The 13,546-nt window shown below is 40.7% G+C and overlaps 1 protein-coding gene across 3 annotated transcripts in view; it reads left to right on the top strand.

Moving 5' to 3' along the window:
* The first annotated feature begins 8,491 nt into the window (after positions 1-8,491).
* The window catches only part of TFDP2 (transcription factor Dp-2), a 171,580-nt gene continuing 166,525 nt past the window's right edge, over positions 8,492-13,546 (top strand). For 2 of the 3 annotated variants that reach the window (XM_060011358.1, XM_060011357.1), the window contains exon 1: positions 8,492-8,805. The gene's annotated coding sequence lies outside the window, so the exon portion shown is untranslated. The remainder of the gene's footprint in view (positions 8,806-13,546) is intronic. The other variant, XM_060011356.1, reaches the window with a different exon arrangement.

Below are 13,546 nucleotides of genomic sequence, written 5' to 3'. Positions count from 1 at the left end.
CACTTTACATTACATTTGGTTTATTAAAATAAAATGGATGTGTCTGTATAGATACCTATGTTGTGTAGAAAATAAATGATAAGGTTTCCAATTTAAATGAGCCGTATCTTTACAAGAAACCGCCAAACTGTTTTGCAGAATAGCTGCACCATTTTACATTCCCACCAGCAATGTATGAGGGATCCACTTTCTCCACGTTGTCACCAGCATTTGATGTTGTCACCGTTTTTCACGTTCGTCCACTGTGATAAGTGTGTGGTTTTCTCATTGTGGATTGAATTTGCATTTCCCTAATTAATAATGATGTTGAACATCTTTTCATGTGCTCTTTTGCGATCTGTTTATCCTCTAGTGAAATGTCTGTCCATATCTTTTGTCCATTTGCTAATTGGGTTGTTTGCTAAAGGAGCCATATCCTTAAAGGAATATCCTTTTTAAAAACTTAAAAAAAAAAATCAGTCCAGTGACTTAAGAAGTCATTAAGTAGCATTTTCAAATCCTTCTGGGCAAAATGTATATAGCATTTGAACATGACTTTGTAATGTACTGAGCAGAAGAGCTCTTGTATTTCTTACATACTTATTATGTAGTGTGGTACTAACACTGTATAATAGCAAAAAAGTTTCAAAGACACCTTTACTTAGAATGTTAAGTAAAGGGTACAAGTACATGTTTTGTACATAGGTATCATAATCCTAAAAATATTTTTAATTTAAAATAAGCTGATTTGTGTAAATATTTCAGAATGATTTTGTGGAAAATTAATTCAAAATTTTCCTATTTGTGCAAGACAGTTAATATAGATTCCAATTTGTATGCATCAGTAAATTTATAATTTTATTTCTCTCATGTTCTTTATGAATTTCATAGTTTTATTAAATGGTCATTGAGAACATCATAAATCATTGTTAAAATCTATAGATAAAATCAAGGATGCAGAATAGAAGGAATCTTTTTCATGTGTATGGGAATTTTCCCGTTACCTTTTGTCTACTTTAACTTTTGGATTTATTTTTAAATTTTACCTGGAAGTTCTTATTTAATACCATTTCTTGTTTTGGTTTCTGCGCATTAAGAACGTCACAGAGAAATAAGCATATGTTAACTTCGGTTGTGACTCAAGATAAATTTGGGCTTGTGTTTCCCTTTTAACTGGAAGAAGAAAAAAATGAGGCTTAATATGGTTAGAGAAGGAAGGTTTTCTGTAACCCTGCCTCTTCAGATCCTGTTTAGGCTTATTCTATATTCTGCATTCTTGCACAGAGGAAATTACTAGAGATGAGAGTTAATTCTTTGTAGTGGAAAAAAGATGGTACAATCTATTGTGAAAATATACTGTATATTTAAATGTTTAGAAAAATTTTAAATAACTGGAAGAAACATACTTTCAAATGCTAATGTGATGGAATTAACCTAGCAGCTGTTAAAATCCATTATGAAAATTATCATTAAAATTATTTGGGAAATTATAACGAAACAGTGAGTGATCTGTACATATTGTGTATTAAAGCCATTTTTTTTTAGTGTTTCTCTCTTCGTTGCTTCACATCCGCGCACATAAATAGCGACATCCCGATGATGATGGCAGAGGATTCAGTCGGACAATCTGGATTCCATTCCCTGACCGAAGGGGAGCCCACGGTTCATTCTGTAGTAGGGATTTTGAAGGATACTAAACATTCAATTATTTGAAGAAAGAAAGGGGTATGGTTTTGATTTTATTGTTGTTCAAAGTCATATTAGTCTAATGAGGAGGACAGGAAGGAGCAGGTATGTGGAGCTGACTTTTCTGAAATGTATGTGACTATAAATTTATTAAATATTATAAAATTATTTTTAGGGAATTCGCTGGCGGGCCAGTGGTTAGGACTCCGTGCTTTCACTGCCAAGGGCCCAGGTTCGATCCCTGATTGGGGAACTAAGATCCCGCAAGCCGTGCAGTGTGGCCAAAAATATACATATATATATCTGTGTGTATATATATGTGTTTTATATATATATATATATATATATATATATATATATGTAAAGAATCTGGCTATGTAAAAGAAATTGTAGGAAAAAAATAAATGAGGGTGATAGGGACTAATAGTGGATTCTTTGCTATTTAGAAACAACCCACTAGGATGTGGAGATTGTAAGGCAAATACCTTAGATTTACTAAATTACCTCTCCCTCTTCCCCACCACTTGGGCAAGGTTATTAGCCACCAGATCCCAGGGAATTCTCATATTCTTTAACCCAGCCCACAGGGTTGTCCTGTCTCTCCCAGAAGGTCCTGTCTCTGTCAGCATCCCAGTTTCATCACCAAACTCTGTCAAGAACTGAGAAGAGTTTGAAGTTTTTCTGTACTTGGAAGCTAACGAGTTAGCCTCCCACAGCTCCATGGATACTGGCAGCAGATATGAGACTCCTGGGTCAGAGACTAAAGACTTTATTCCTCATGACATCGCAAACATCATAATCTTCATATTTGCATTGGTTTCCTTTGCCTCTTAACTCCTGTGTGGACTGTCTGGGTTGATGCTGTGCACACAGTGGGTTTGCAGTACAGCTGAGCGATCTCGAGCTTAGGAAACTTGAGTCTTTTGTAATGGGCTGCAAGCAAGTGTGCCCGATGCTTGCTCCGGAGGAAATAATTTTTATTATATTGGACAGGAAACAAAACTGCCCTCTACTCTGGAGGGAGACACTATCTCAGTACCTCTGCTTACCAGACAAGCAGAAACAAGAAAGCCGTGTAGAATTGCCTGCCAACCATAAATTCATTATCTTGATTGTGGGAATAGTTTCATGGTATATACATATGTCAAAACTCATCAAGTTACTCACTTTATGCATAGTTTATTGAGTGTCAGTTTCACCTTAATACAACAGGAGGGAACAAGTCTTGCTACTCAGATATGTTGTTGGGACCAGTAGCCTCCGTGTCACCAGAGTGCTTTTCAGAAGAGCAGAACTTCAGGCTTCATTCCAGGTGTACTGAAACAGAATCTGTGTTTTAATAAGATCCACCAGGATTTAGTTTTTTTTTAATTGAAATATAGTTGATTTCCAATATTTAGCTTTTTGGCTTTCTATTTTGAAATAATTTTAGACTTAAAGAGAAGTTGTAAAAGTAGTACATAGAGTTCTCCTTTCCCCCAGCTTCTCCTAATTAACACGTCACTTACATAACCATACTATAACTACTCAACATGGGAAATTCACATTAATACAGTAGTATAAACTAATCCACAGGCCTTACTTGAATTTTGTCAGTTTTCCAACTCTTGTCCTTTTTCTGGTCCAGAATTCAATCCAGGATCCCACGTTGCATTTAATTTTCATGTCTTCTTACTCTCCTCCAATCTGTGATGGTTCCCTAGTCTGTCTTTCTTTCATGACCTTAACATTTTTTAAGAAGATTGGCAGTTATTTTATAGAATGTCCCTCAATTTGGGTTGGCCTGATATTTTCTTGTGATTAGGTTAAAGTTCTGAATTTTTGTTAGAATCCTGCAGAAGTGATGTCCGTGGCCTTAGTGCAGTCTATCAGGAAGACATCAATATGTCTTATTATTGTTGTTAACCTTGATCCTTTGATTAAAGGGGTGTCTGCCAGGTTTTTCCATCATAAAAGTACTATTTTCCCCTTTGTAGTTAAGTATCTTGTGAGGAAATACTTTTTTTTTTAAATTTTTGTTGGAGTATAGTTGCTTTACAATGTTGTGTTAGTTTAGGCTGTACAGCAAAGTGAATCATTGATACATTTAAATATACCCACTCTTTTTTAGATTCTATTCCCATATAGGTCATTGCAGAGTACTGAATAGAGTTCCCTGTGCTATACAGTAGGTTCTCATTAGTTATCTATTTTATATATAGTGGTGTATATGTATCAGTCCCAATCTTCCAATTCATCCCACACAGGAGATACTTTTAGACCATGTAAATATCCTGTTTCCCATCACACTTTCACTCACTAGTTTTTAGTATCCCCGGATGCTTCCTGTCTGCAACAATCATTTCTGTAATATTTGCCTAATAATGGTGATTTTCTATTTCCATTATGTCTTTACATTTATGCATGGAATTCTACTGTAAGGAAGAGTTGTTGCCTGTCCTCCATTTATTATCCAATTATTTATATCAGTATTGGTCATCTCTTGCCCCACTTCACATCCTCTTAGCCCACTTTTTGATTCCAGTTGTAGCAACCAGGTGTAACCTGACAGCATCTTACTTTACCATATCTCTGGTTTTATGAGCTGGGATTTCTCTGCCTCCCAGCTTGGAATACTCATTTGAACTCATTCTGTCATTTTTCACCCATGGTCAAGCCTGGAATGCTAGAGAGTTGACACCATATGGGTAATGTTTAAACAATGGGGCCAGGAGCCAGTGTGTAAATGTGCTCCTCCGTATTAGTTAGCAGATGTAATAGTTTGCGTCTGCTAATCCCAACCTCCCACTCCATCCCTCCCCCATCCCCCTTCCCCTTGGCAAAAGCAAGTCTGTTCTCTATGTCTGTGAATCTGTTTCTGTTTCGTAGATAAGTTCCTTTGTGTCATATTTTAGATTCCACATATAATTGATGTCATATGATATTTGTCTTTCTCTCTGACTTCCTTCACTTAGTACGATAATCTCTAGGTCCATCCATGTTGCTCCAAATGGCATTATTTCATTCTTTTTTATGGCTGAGTGATATTCCATTATGTTATATATGTACCACATCTTCTTTATCCATTCTTCTGTCAATGGACATTTAGGTTGTTTCCATGTCTTGGCTATTGTAAATAAGTGCTGCTATGAACATAGGGGTGCATGTATCTTCTTGAATTATAGTTTTGTCTGGATATATGCCCAAGAGTGGGACTGCTAGATCATATTATCATTATTTCTTATACCTCACATATAATTTATATTTTTAGGATAAATAAGATATTTATCTTAAAATAATTTTAGGTTTGATATTAAGAAAAGTTTACTTCTATTAATGGTGGCTGTGTAATCTTTCTACTGCCTGAACAAAGTCATTCCAGAAATGAACTCAGGAGAAAGCTGTGTCCCTCACTGAGGAAATTCCAAGGCTTTGATTCCACTCTGCAGTTTAATGTGACTAAACTGCACATAATACAACTGTCTCTGGAAGACAAGGCCTTGCTGTAACACATTTTTCACTTAAGTGTTATTTCTTTTGTCCGTCACTGGATGGATTGGGTGTGAAATCAGGATGCTTTTTAGAAAGTCATCTGCAGGATTTCCCTGGTGGTGCAGTGGTTAAGAATTCGCCTGCCAATGCAGGGGACACAGGTTCGAGCCCTGGTCCCACATTCCGCGGAGCAGCTAAGCCCGCGTGCCACAGCTACTGAAGCCTGCATGCCTAGAGCCCGTGCTCCACAACAAGAGAAGCCACTGCAATGAGAAGCCCGCGCACCACAGCAAAGAGTAGCCCCTGCTCCTCACAACTAGAGAAAGCCCGCGTGCAGCAACGAAGACCCAATGCAGCCAAAAATAAATAAATAAAATAAATAAATAATAAATTTATTTTTAAAAAAGTCATCTGCAACTACAAAAGTGTAGACAACTATGGATTTTGGGGAATGGTAAAAAGGTGTCACTAAGGTCCTTGTCACTCAAACTGTGGTGTTTGCTGAAGCAGCAGCATCACCAGTTGGGAGTTCGTTGGAAATGCAGACTCTACCCCCACTCTGAGGTGGGGTACTTCAGACCTGCTGATCTAGAGTCTGCATTTTAATAAGATCTCTAAGTGATTCCTGGGTATGTTAAAGTTTGAGAGACATCGGTCCAGGAGCACTATAGCTACGCCTCTAGAAACAGCATCCAGCTTCAGGAGAGGGGCAGCACAGGGAAATTCCTCAGGTTTAATTTTAGCAGATCTGTCTCTTTCATGGCCGTCTGTTTGTTGCCCCGCATATACAAGTAGACTTTATTTATGCTCGTCTCCTCTTTCCAACGTGCTAGGCTGTGGCACACTCATCCATTCAATAAAAACTTACTGAGCTTCCCTCAAGCACCGACGATAATGTAGTGAATAGAATGGCATAGATCCGAATCGCAGGGAGCTTACAGTCTAACAGGACACAGGTACTAAATGAGTAATCAGAAGTTTGATGAACGTTAGAAAGACAAACAATTTTATGGGCCAAGAGCTGGAGACGGGGAGTCAGAGGAAGCTTTTCTGGAGAGAGTGTTGTTTCAGCTTAGATGAGAAGGCATGTGTAGATGAGGTGTGGATGAACTGGGGGATTGTTCAAAGCACAAGGAACACCCATGAACAAAGCTCTTTGGACATTTATGTGTGTATTTCCAATGCCTAGCACTGTTGGTGGCATACAATAAGCGCTTAGTAAGTGTTTGCCAAATCAGTAAGTGTTCGCCAAATCAGTAAGTGTTCTGTCGTGTTTCAAACATCTACTCTCTTGCTTTGGAGATAGTGGAAGCTTTATTTTCCTTTTCAAAGGAAATCAGATCTTTTAATGGGGAAATGAGAAGGAAGAGAGAAAGCTGACTGTTGTGCAAATTGCTAAATTGGAACTGTGAGTGGGAATGAAAAATTGATTTACATGAATTTTCCTCCCTGAAGCAACTTGACAATTTATTCTGTTCTGGGGAATTTTCAGTTTTTGGCTTGAAAACCAAGCTGTTCCTTATTCTGAATTTCTTGGCCTGCCGTGAAACTAGCATTTTGTGTCTTTTACAGCATACCCTGATTAGGTCATGGAAATTCACAGCTAGAGCAAACCAGTATATGGAAAATTTGAAACTTGCACTGCCCATTTTACTTCAAGGCGTTGGAAGGTGTTATGAAACATTGACTTTTAAATCATTCTTTTCAAAAGCACTATTATCAAATGATCATAATAATCACCATTATTTATTGAACACTTACTATATGTATTGCATAGCAAAATCCTCATATTAACTCTACGAGTCATATGAAAATTGCCAAATATTAACAATTTCATGTGGTTTAACTTAATATTATCTTCCGACTCTCACCTTAAAAATTTACAAAGAGGTTAGAGAATCCCTGATTGCCATAGCCTTACTCCAAAATTTAGCACTGAGTTGTCTTCATAGATAAAGAGATTCCGAGGTACAGTTCCTTAATAACATCCACTGCTTCTCCCTCCCCCATTAGCCCAAGCACAGCTCTGCATCTACTTCTACTTGGACAGTTTACACTTTGACCTGAGGTGATTAACAATCCATCTCCCCTGATAGACTGAGCTCCTTGAGGATGGAGGTTTCCGTCTGTTTTCCTCATTTTTGTATCTTTGTGCTTACGATGTTTGAAAAGTATTTAAGTTGAAACCACACAATTTCTGTGGAAACTAAATAAATCTTATTGATTTGTTATTGCAAAATGCAAGGTAGTGACTCCATTGGGGCTTTTGCATTTTAGAATGAGTCCAAGGAGACTGCATTCAGCATTCTTGACCACCTAGGACTTTATCTACGTACAATTATGCAGAAATTATCTCTCCACTCCACCCCAGAGAAAGGTCCAAAGGTGCTTTCTCACCTCCCCCAGTTCCTTTAGGCATTTATTTAAATGGCGCCTTTCCTGCTGCCTTCACTGAGCACTCTATTTAAGTCAAGCCATCCCTCAAACACCTTCTCTGCTACATATTTTCCCCAAAGCATGTCCCAGCTTATAACATAGCTTATATTTTGCTTATTTCTTTTGCATATTGTCCTTCCCACCCCACTAAAATGTAAGCTCACACATGGTTTTCAGATAGGCACAAAATGTATTAATATTGAACTAAATGGACAGGTATGTGGGGGGTGGGAGCTGCGATTTTCTCTTCAGCTTCCACGTGACATGGTGACCTGGCCCGGTTTGGATCTTACTTGCCTGTGTACTGAAGAAGCCACATGCCCAGCGGTCTCTAACCCCTGTCTGAATAATTTACCGCACACTCGTCCCCACACGTGGCCTCAATCACTCGTCCCCATGCCCCTCCATGCTGCTGCCCCGGAGGTGACCCATCAAGTGACTGGGGACGGAGTTGTGCTTGGGAACTAGGGATGACCTAGTTCCTCCTTTTCTAAGAGAGATGGGGGTTTTCCTGCTTGGGCCCGGGGGGATGGGGGTGGATGGAAAAGTCAAGATTCCCACCCAAGCCGGGGGAAGGGGCGGGGAAGGGTGTGTCTATAAATTTTAGGCCTCAGGCCTGTAGCCTGCCCCGGAGGCGGCTGGGGAGCCGCGTTGGCGAGATCCCTGCGGGGGACCCACTGAGAACCTCCAGTGGACAACCCAGGGACCCGGCACAGCGCCTGACGCCCCGCTGCTACACCTCGCGGCCCCCTCCTCTCTTTGGGAAGCCTCGGGGCGGGGTTTGTTTACTCCTCGCACGCACCGCAGGCCTGGCCAATCCGTGGGAAGAGGTGCCGTACGACATTCATCCCGAGGGCCAATCGGCGCTCACCGTGCTGCTCCGCCGCCAAAGCTCGCGCGGGGGAAGCGGGGCAGTGGCTTGGCCGGGCGAGGGCGGACGAAGCTGCCAGCGGTCTCGGCTGCAGCCGCCGCCGCTGCTCGGTACGCGGGCGCGCCCTGACCCTTCCTCTTTGGGCAGGCTCAGGGGCGCGCGCGCGGTCGGCGTCCCGGGGCCTCGAACTCCAGGGCCTCGACTGGGCAGGCCGCGGATCGCCAGCCTGCCCGGCGTGCGAGTCGGCCGGGACCCGGCCGCCGCCAGCCGCGGGCGCCACTGGAGCGGCGGCGCCCGAAGACGTGCCCCAGGCTCGAAGAACAGCCCTGGGCGGTCGCCTCGTTTTCTGCAGCCAAGCGGCGGTAAGGTTCAGGGTGCGGGCGCGGGCTCCGTGCCGAGGGCCTCTGGACCCGGCCCGGCGTGTTCCTGGCCAGTTCCCCTCCCTGCGCCTCCGGGTCCCCTTGTCACCCCGAGTCCCATCTGTTTATTCCCACGCATTCTTCCAGGCCTGGCCGAGTAACCCTTGAATGTCTGGGGAAGAGAGTCGGAAACCGGAGACCGCCCCTCCCCCCCCGGTCCCCCCCCGCCCCCCAGCCACACACAGACATACAGAGCAAATTGGGGGAGGCACCGTCCCTGAGTCACGCCTCGTGGAAGAGAGGAAGGGCTGCTTTCTACTTTCTCGGTATCTTCAGGGGAGAAGCATGGCTTCTGTGTCTGGTTTTCCATCTCTACCAGGTGTATTTCAGAGTTCTAAAGCCTCGTGCGCTTGGAAGAGCCTCGTAGCCTCTATAAGGGAACTTTTCTCTCAAGTAGAGGGTCACTTTTGGGGCCCAGACTCCTTTGAGAAATTCCGGAGAGCCAAGGTCTCTCTCCACAGAAAAGGGTAAAGATTTTTATAGGCTCTTGCAGGGAGACAGTGCAACTAAGGGGATGAGTGCTCCGTCTCTGGTACCAGTCTCTGTTACCTGGCGTTGTGTGGTCTCAGTTTCTTCATCTGTAAAATAGTATCCACCTATTGAGGGTGTTGCCAGGAGGAAATGGACTAATCGGTGTCACCATTTGGAACAAAGCTCACCTCCTATTAATTGCCCTGCCCTGCTTGAGTTAGGCATTTAACTGACCCCCGTGAATGATGGTTTAGAAAACTTCCCCGTATTGTTTCTCTTTTTCCGTTGAAATGGTTAACAGGCTCATCCCTTTCCGTATTCACTGCTGAAGCTCCCTTTGAGGCTTTGAATACTTTTCCTCATTCTGGCTCTGAGGGCTCAGACTCCCTGTCCCACTTCTTTGCTCTCTTTTTAGTAAGTCAGTAGCTCATTCCCTTCCTTCCCCTTTCTCCCCCAAATCTTAGTGTTGTGTTTTTTCATTTGATTTCTATAGCCTAATTTTTTTCTGGGCCACTTTTCTTTTCTCTTAATGGCTTGAAATCATCTTCACCTAATAGGTATAGTCGAGGTTATTCATCTGTCCTCTGTACGGTGTAATCATGACCCTAACTCTGTACAAAATTATACAGAAAATAATTTAGTTGATCTGATATTGCATGTTGCTTTTCCATTTCATTGGTTGGCCTATAATTTAGCTAAAGCTTTATCACTATCCTGTTACTGTAATAAATCTTTAATGGCAGTGTCCATTCTCAAGTAGCACCCGGAGAAAAATCAAATGCCTAGACCCCGGATTCTGTCACACTTCTGTGCTGGCTCTTGATGCATTTGTTATTTATTAGAACATCTTGTGCCTGGAACTAGAGTCTAGTCTCATGGCAGACATGGTGTCTGTAGCCCTGTTCTGGCAGTACAGTTGCGGTTTCAGCAATGTGGTGCTTATATTTAATAAAGGCCCGAGACTCATTAAACTCTTATTTTGGAGTTCTGTTTATGTCTAGTTGTTTAATTAAGAGGGAAAACAGAAGTTTCAAGCGTTTAATACTTCACGTTACCATTTTGTGATCATGTACTTTTCCCCCCAACTCTTAGAAATGTGTCCTCCGACTGGCACCTTCAGGTTTTTCCCTTGCACCCCAAATTCTTAACTGTGAGCTATGTCCCCTCAATACAACTTGAAATTGGGTGCACAGATATGTTTATCCTTAATGTGGAAAGCATTTGTGGATGGAAATTATACATTAAAACAACCTGAAGGATTCAAAGATTCCATTTTGTAATTAGGAATTGAAATGTGAATATACATTTGCTTTTTTTTTTAGCATTATAGAAAGACAGGCTTTGTTTTCTTGCTATTGATATTTTATGTTTTATGCATAATGCATGAGTCATATATTTACGTTGCACTTCACCATTTTTATTTATTTATTTTTAACATCTTTATTGGAGTATAATTGCTTTACAATGGTGTGTTAGTTTCTGCTTTATAACAAAGTGAATCAGTTATACATATACATATGTTCCCATATCTCTTCCCTCTTGTGTCTCCCTCCCTCTCACCCCTCTAGGTGGTCACAAAGAGCTGATCTCCCTGTGCTATGTGGCTGCTTCCCACTAGCCATCTATTTTACGTTTGGTAGTATATATATGTCCATGCCACTCTTTCACTTTGTCACAGCTTACCCTTCCCTCTCCCCATATCCTCAAGTCCATTCTCTAGTAGGTCTGTGTCTTTATTCCTGTCTTGCCCCTAGGTTCTTTATGATCTTTTTTTTTCTTGGATTCCATATATATGTGTTAGCATACGGTATTTCTTTTTCTCATTCTGACTTCACTCTGTATGACAGACTCTAGGTCCATCCACCTCACTACAAATAACTCAATTTTGTTTCTTTTTATGGCTGAGTAATATTCCATTGTATATATGTGCCACATCATCTTTATCCATTCATCTGATGATGGACACTTAGGTTGCTTCCATGTCCTGGCTATTGTAAATAGAGCTGCAGTGAACATTTTGGTACATGACTCTTTTTGAATTCTGATTTTCTCAGGGTATATGCCCAGTAGTGGGATTGCTGGGTCATATGGTAGTTCTATTTGTAGTTTTTTAAGGAACCTCCATACTGTTCTCCACAGTGACTGTATCAATTTACATTCCCACCAACAGTGCAAGAGGGTTCCCTTTTCTCCACACCCTCTCCAGCATTTATTGTTTCTAGATTTTTTGATGTTGGCCATTCTGACTGGTGTGAGATGATTTCTCATTGTAGTTTTGATTTGCATTTCTCTAATGATTAATGATGTTGAGCATTCTTTCGTGTGTTTGTTGGCAATCTGTATATCTTCTTTGGAGAAATGTCTGTTTAGGTCTCTGCCCATTTTTGGATTGGTTTGTTCGTTTTTTTGATATTGAGCTGTATGAGCTGCTTGTAAATTTTGGAGATTAATCCTTTGTCAGTTGCTTCGTTTGCAAATATTTTCTCCCATTCTGAGGGTTGTCTTTTGGTCTTGTTTATGGTTTCCTTTGCTGTGCAAAAGCTTTTAAGTTTCATTAGATCCCATTTGTTTATTTTTGGTTTTATTTCCATTTCTCTAGGAGGTGGGTCAAAAAGGATCTTGCTGTGATTTATGTCATAGAGTGTTCTGCCTATGTTTTCCTCTAAGAGTTTGATAGTGTCTGGCCTTACATTTAGGTCTTTAATCCATTTTGAGTTTATTTTTGTGTATGGTGTTAGGGAGTGTTCTAATTTCATACTTTTACATGTACCTGTCCAGTTTTCCCAGCACTACTTATTGAAGAGGCTGTCTTTTCTCCACTGTATGTTCTTGCCCCCTTTATCAAAGGTAAGGTGACCGTATGTGCGTGGGTTTATCTCTGGGCTTTCTATCCTGTTCCATTGATCTATGTAGCCTGCCCCGGAGGCGGCTGGGGAGCCGCGTTGGCGAAATCCCAACTTTTTTGTGCCAGTACCATACTGTCTTGATTACTGTAGCTTTGTAGTATAGTCTGAAGTCAGGGAGCCTGATTCCTCCAACTCCATTTTTCGTTCTCAAGACTGCTTTGGCTATTCGGGGTCTTTTGTGTTTCCATATAAATTCTGAAAATTTTTATTCTAGTTCTGTGAAAAATGCCAGTGGTAGTTTGATAGGGATTGCATTAAATCTGTAGATTGCTTTGGGTAGTAGAGTCATTTTCACAATGTTGATTCTTCCAATCCAAGAACATGGTATATCTCTCCATCGATTTGTATCATCTTTAATTTCTTTCATCAGTGTCTTATAATTTTCTGCATACAGGTCTTTTGTCTCCTTAGGTAGGTTTATTCCTAGATATTTTATTCTTTTTGGTGCAGTGGTAAATGGGAGTGTTTTCTTAATTTCACTTTCAGATTTTTCATCATTAGTGTATAGGAATGCCGGAGATTTCTGTGCATTAATTTTGTATCCTGCTACTTTACCAAATTCATTGATTAGCTCTAGTAGTTTTCTGGTGGCATCTTTAGGATTCTCTATGTATAGTATCATGTCATCTGCAAACAGTGACAGCTTTACTTCTTCTTTTCCAATTTGGATTCCTTTTATTTCTTTTTCTTCTCTGATTGCTGTGGCTAAAACTTCCAAAACTATGTTGAATAATAGTGGTGGGAGTGGACAACCTTGTCTTGTTCCTGATCTTAGTGGAAATGGTTTCAGTTTTTCACCATTGAGGATGATGTTGGCTGTGGGTTTGTCATATATGGCCTTTATTATGTTGAGGAAAGTTCCCTCTATGCCTACTTTCTGCAGGGTTTTTATCATAAATGGATGTTGAATTTTCTCCAAAGCTTTCTCTGCATCTATTGAGATGATCATATGGTTTTTCTCCTTCAATTTGTTAATATGGACTTCACCATTTTTAAAGGCTATTTAGGTATATGAAAGTTCGTAGAATGTGGTGAGGAAACAGACTAAGCCAAAATTAAATTCATGACAAAAATAGTGAAGTAGAACCTAGTATTCTGACTTCTAGTCCATTGTTTCTTAGTTTGTCAACCTTAACAATTAATCGGGACTCAAAGATGAGAAGGGAGAGTTTAAGATGAAGTCTTAAAGGCAGAGGGGGAAACTTTCTAATTTGGGCATTAAATATTAGTTATTGAGTAGTATATTAGCACCTCATCTTTTAATCTTTAAAATTAGGTATGTTTCTTTTAAAGATGAAATAGTAAGC

The sequence above is a fragment of the Delphinus delphis genome, chromosome 4 (genome assembly GCF_949987515.2).
Source record: "Delphinus delphis chromosome 4, mDelDel1.2, whole genome shotgun sequence".
Taxonomy (NCBI): Eukaryota; Metazoa; Chordata; class Mammalia; order Artiodactyla; family Delphinidae; genus Delphinus; species Delphinus delphis.
The sequence above is the reverse complement of the archived record's forward strand: the minus strand, read 5'-3'. Positions and strand labels throughout refer to the sequence as shown.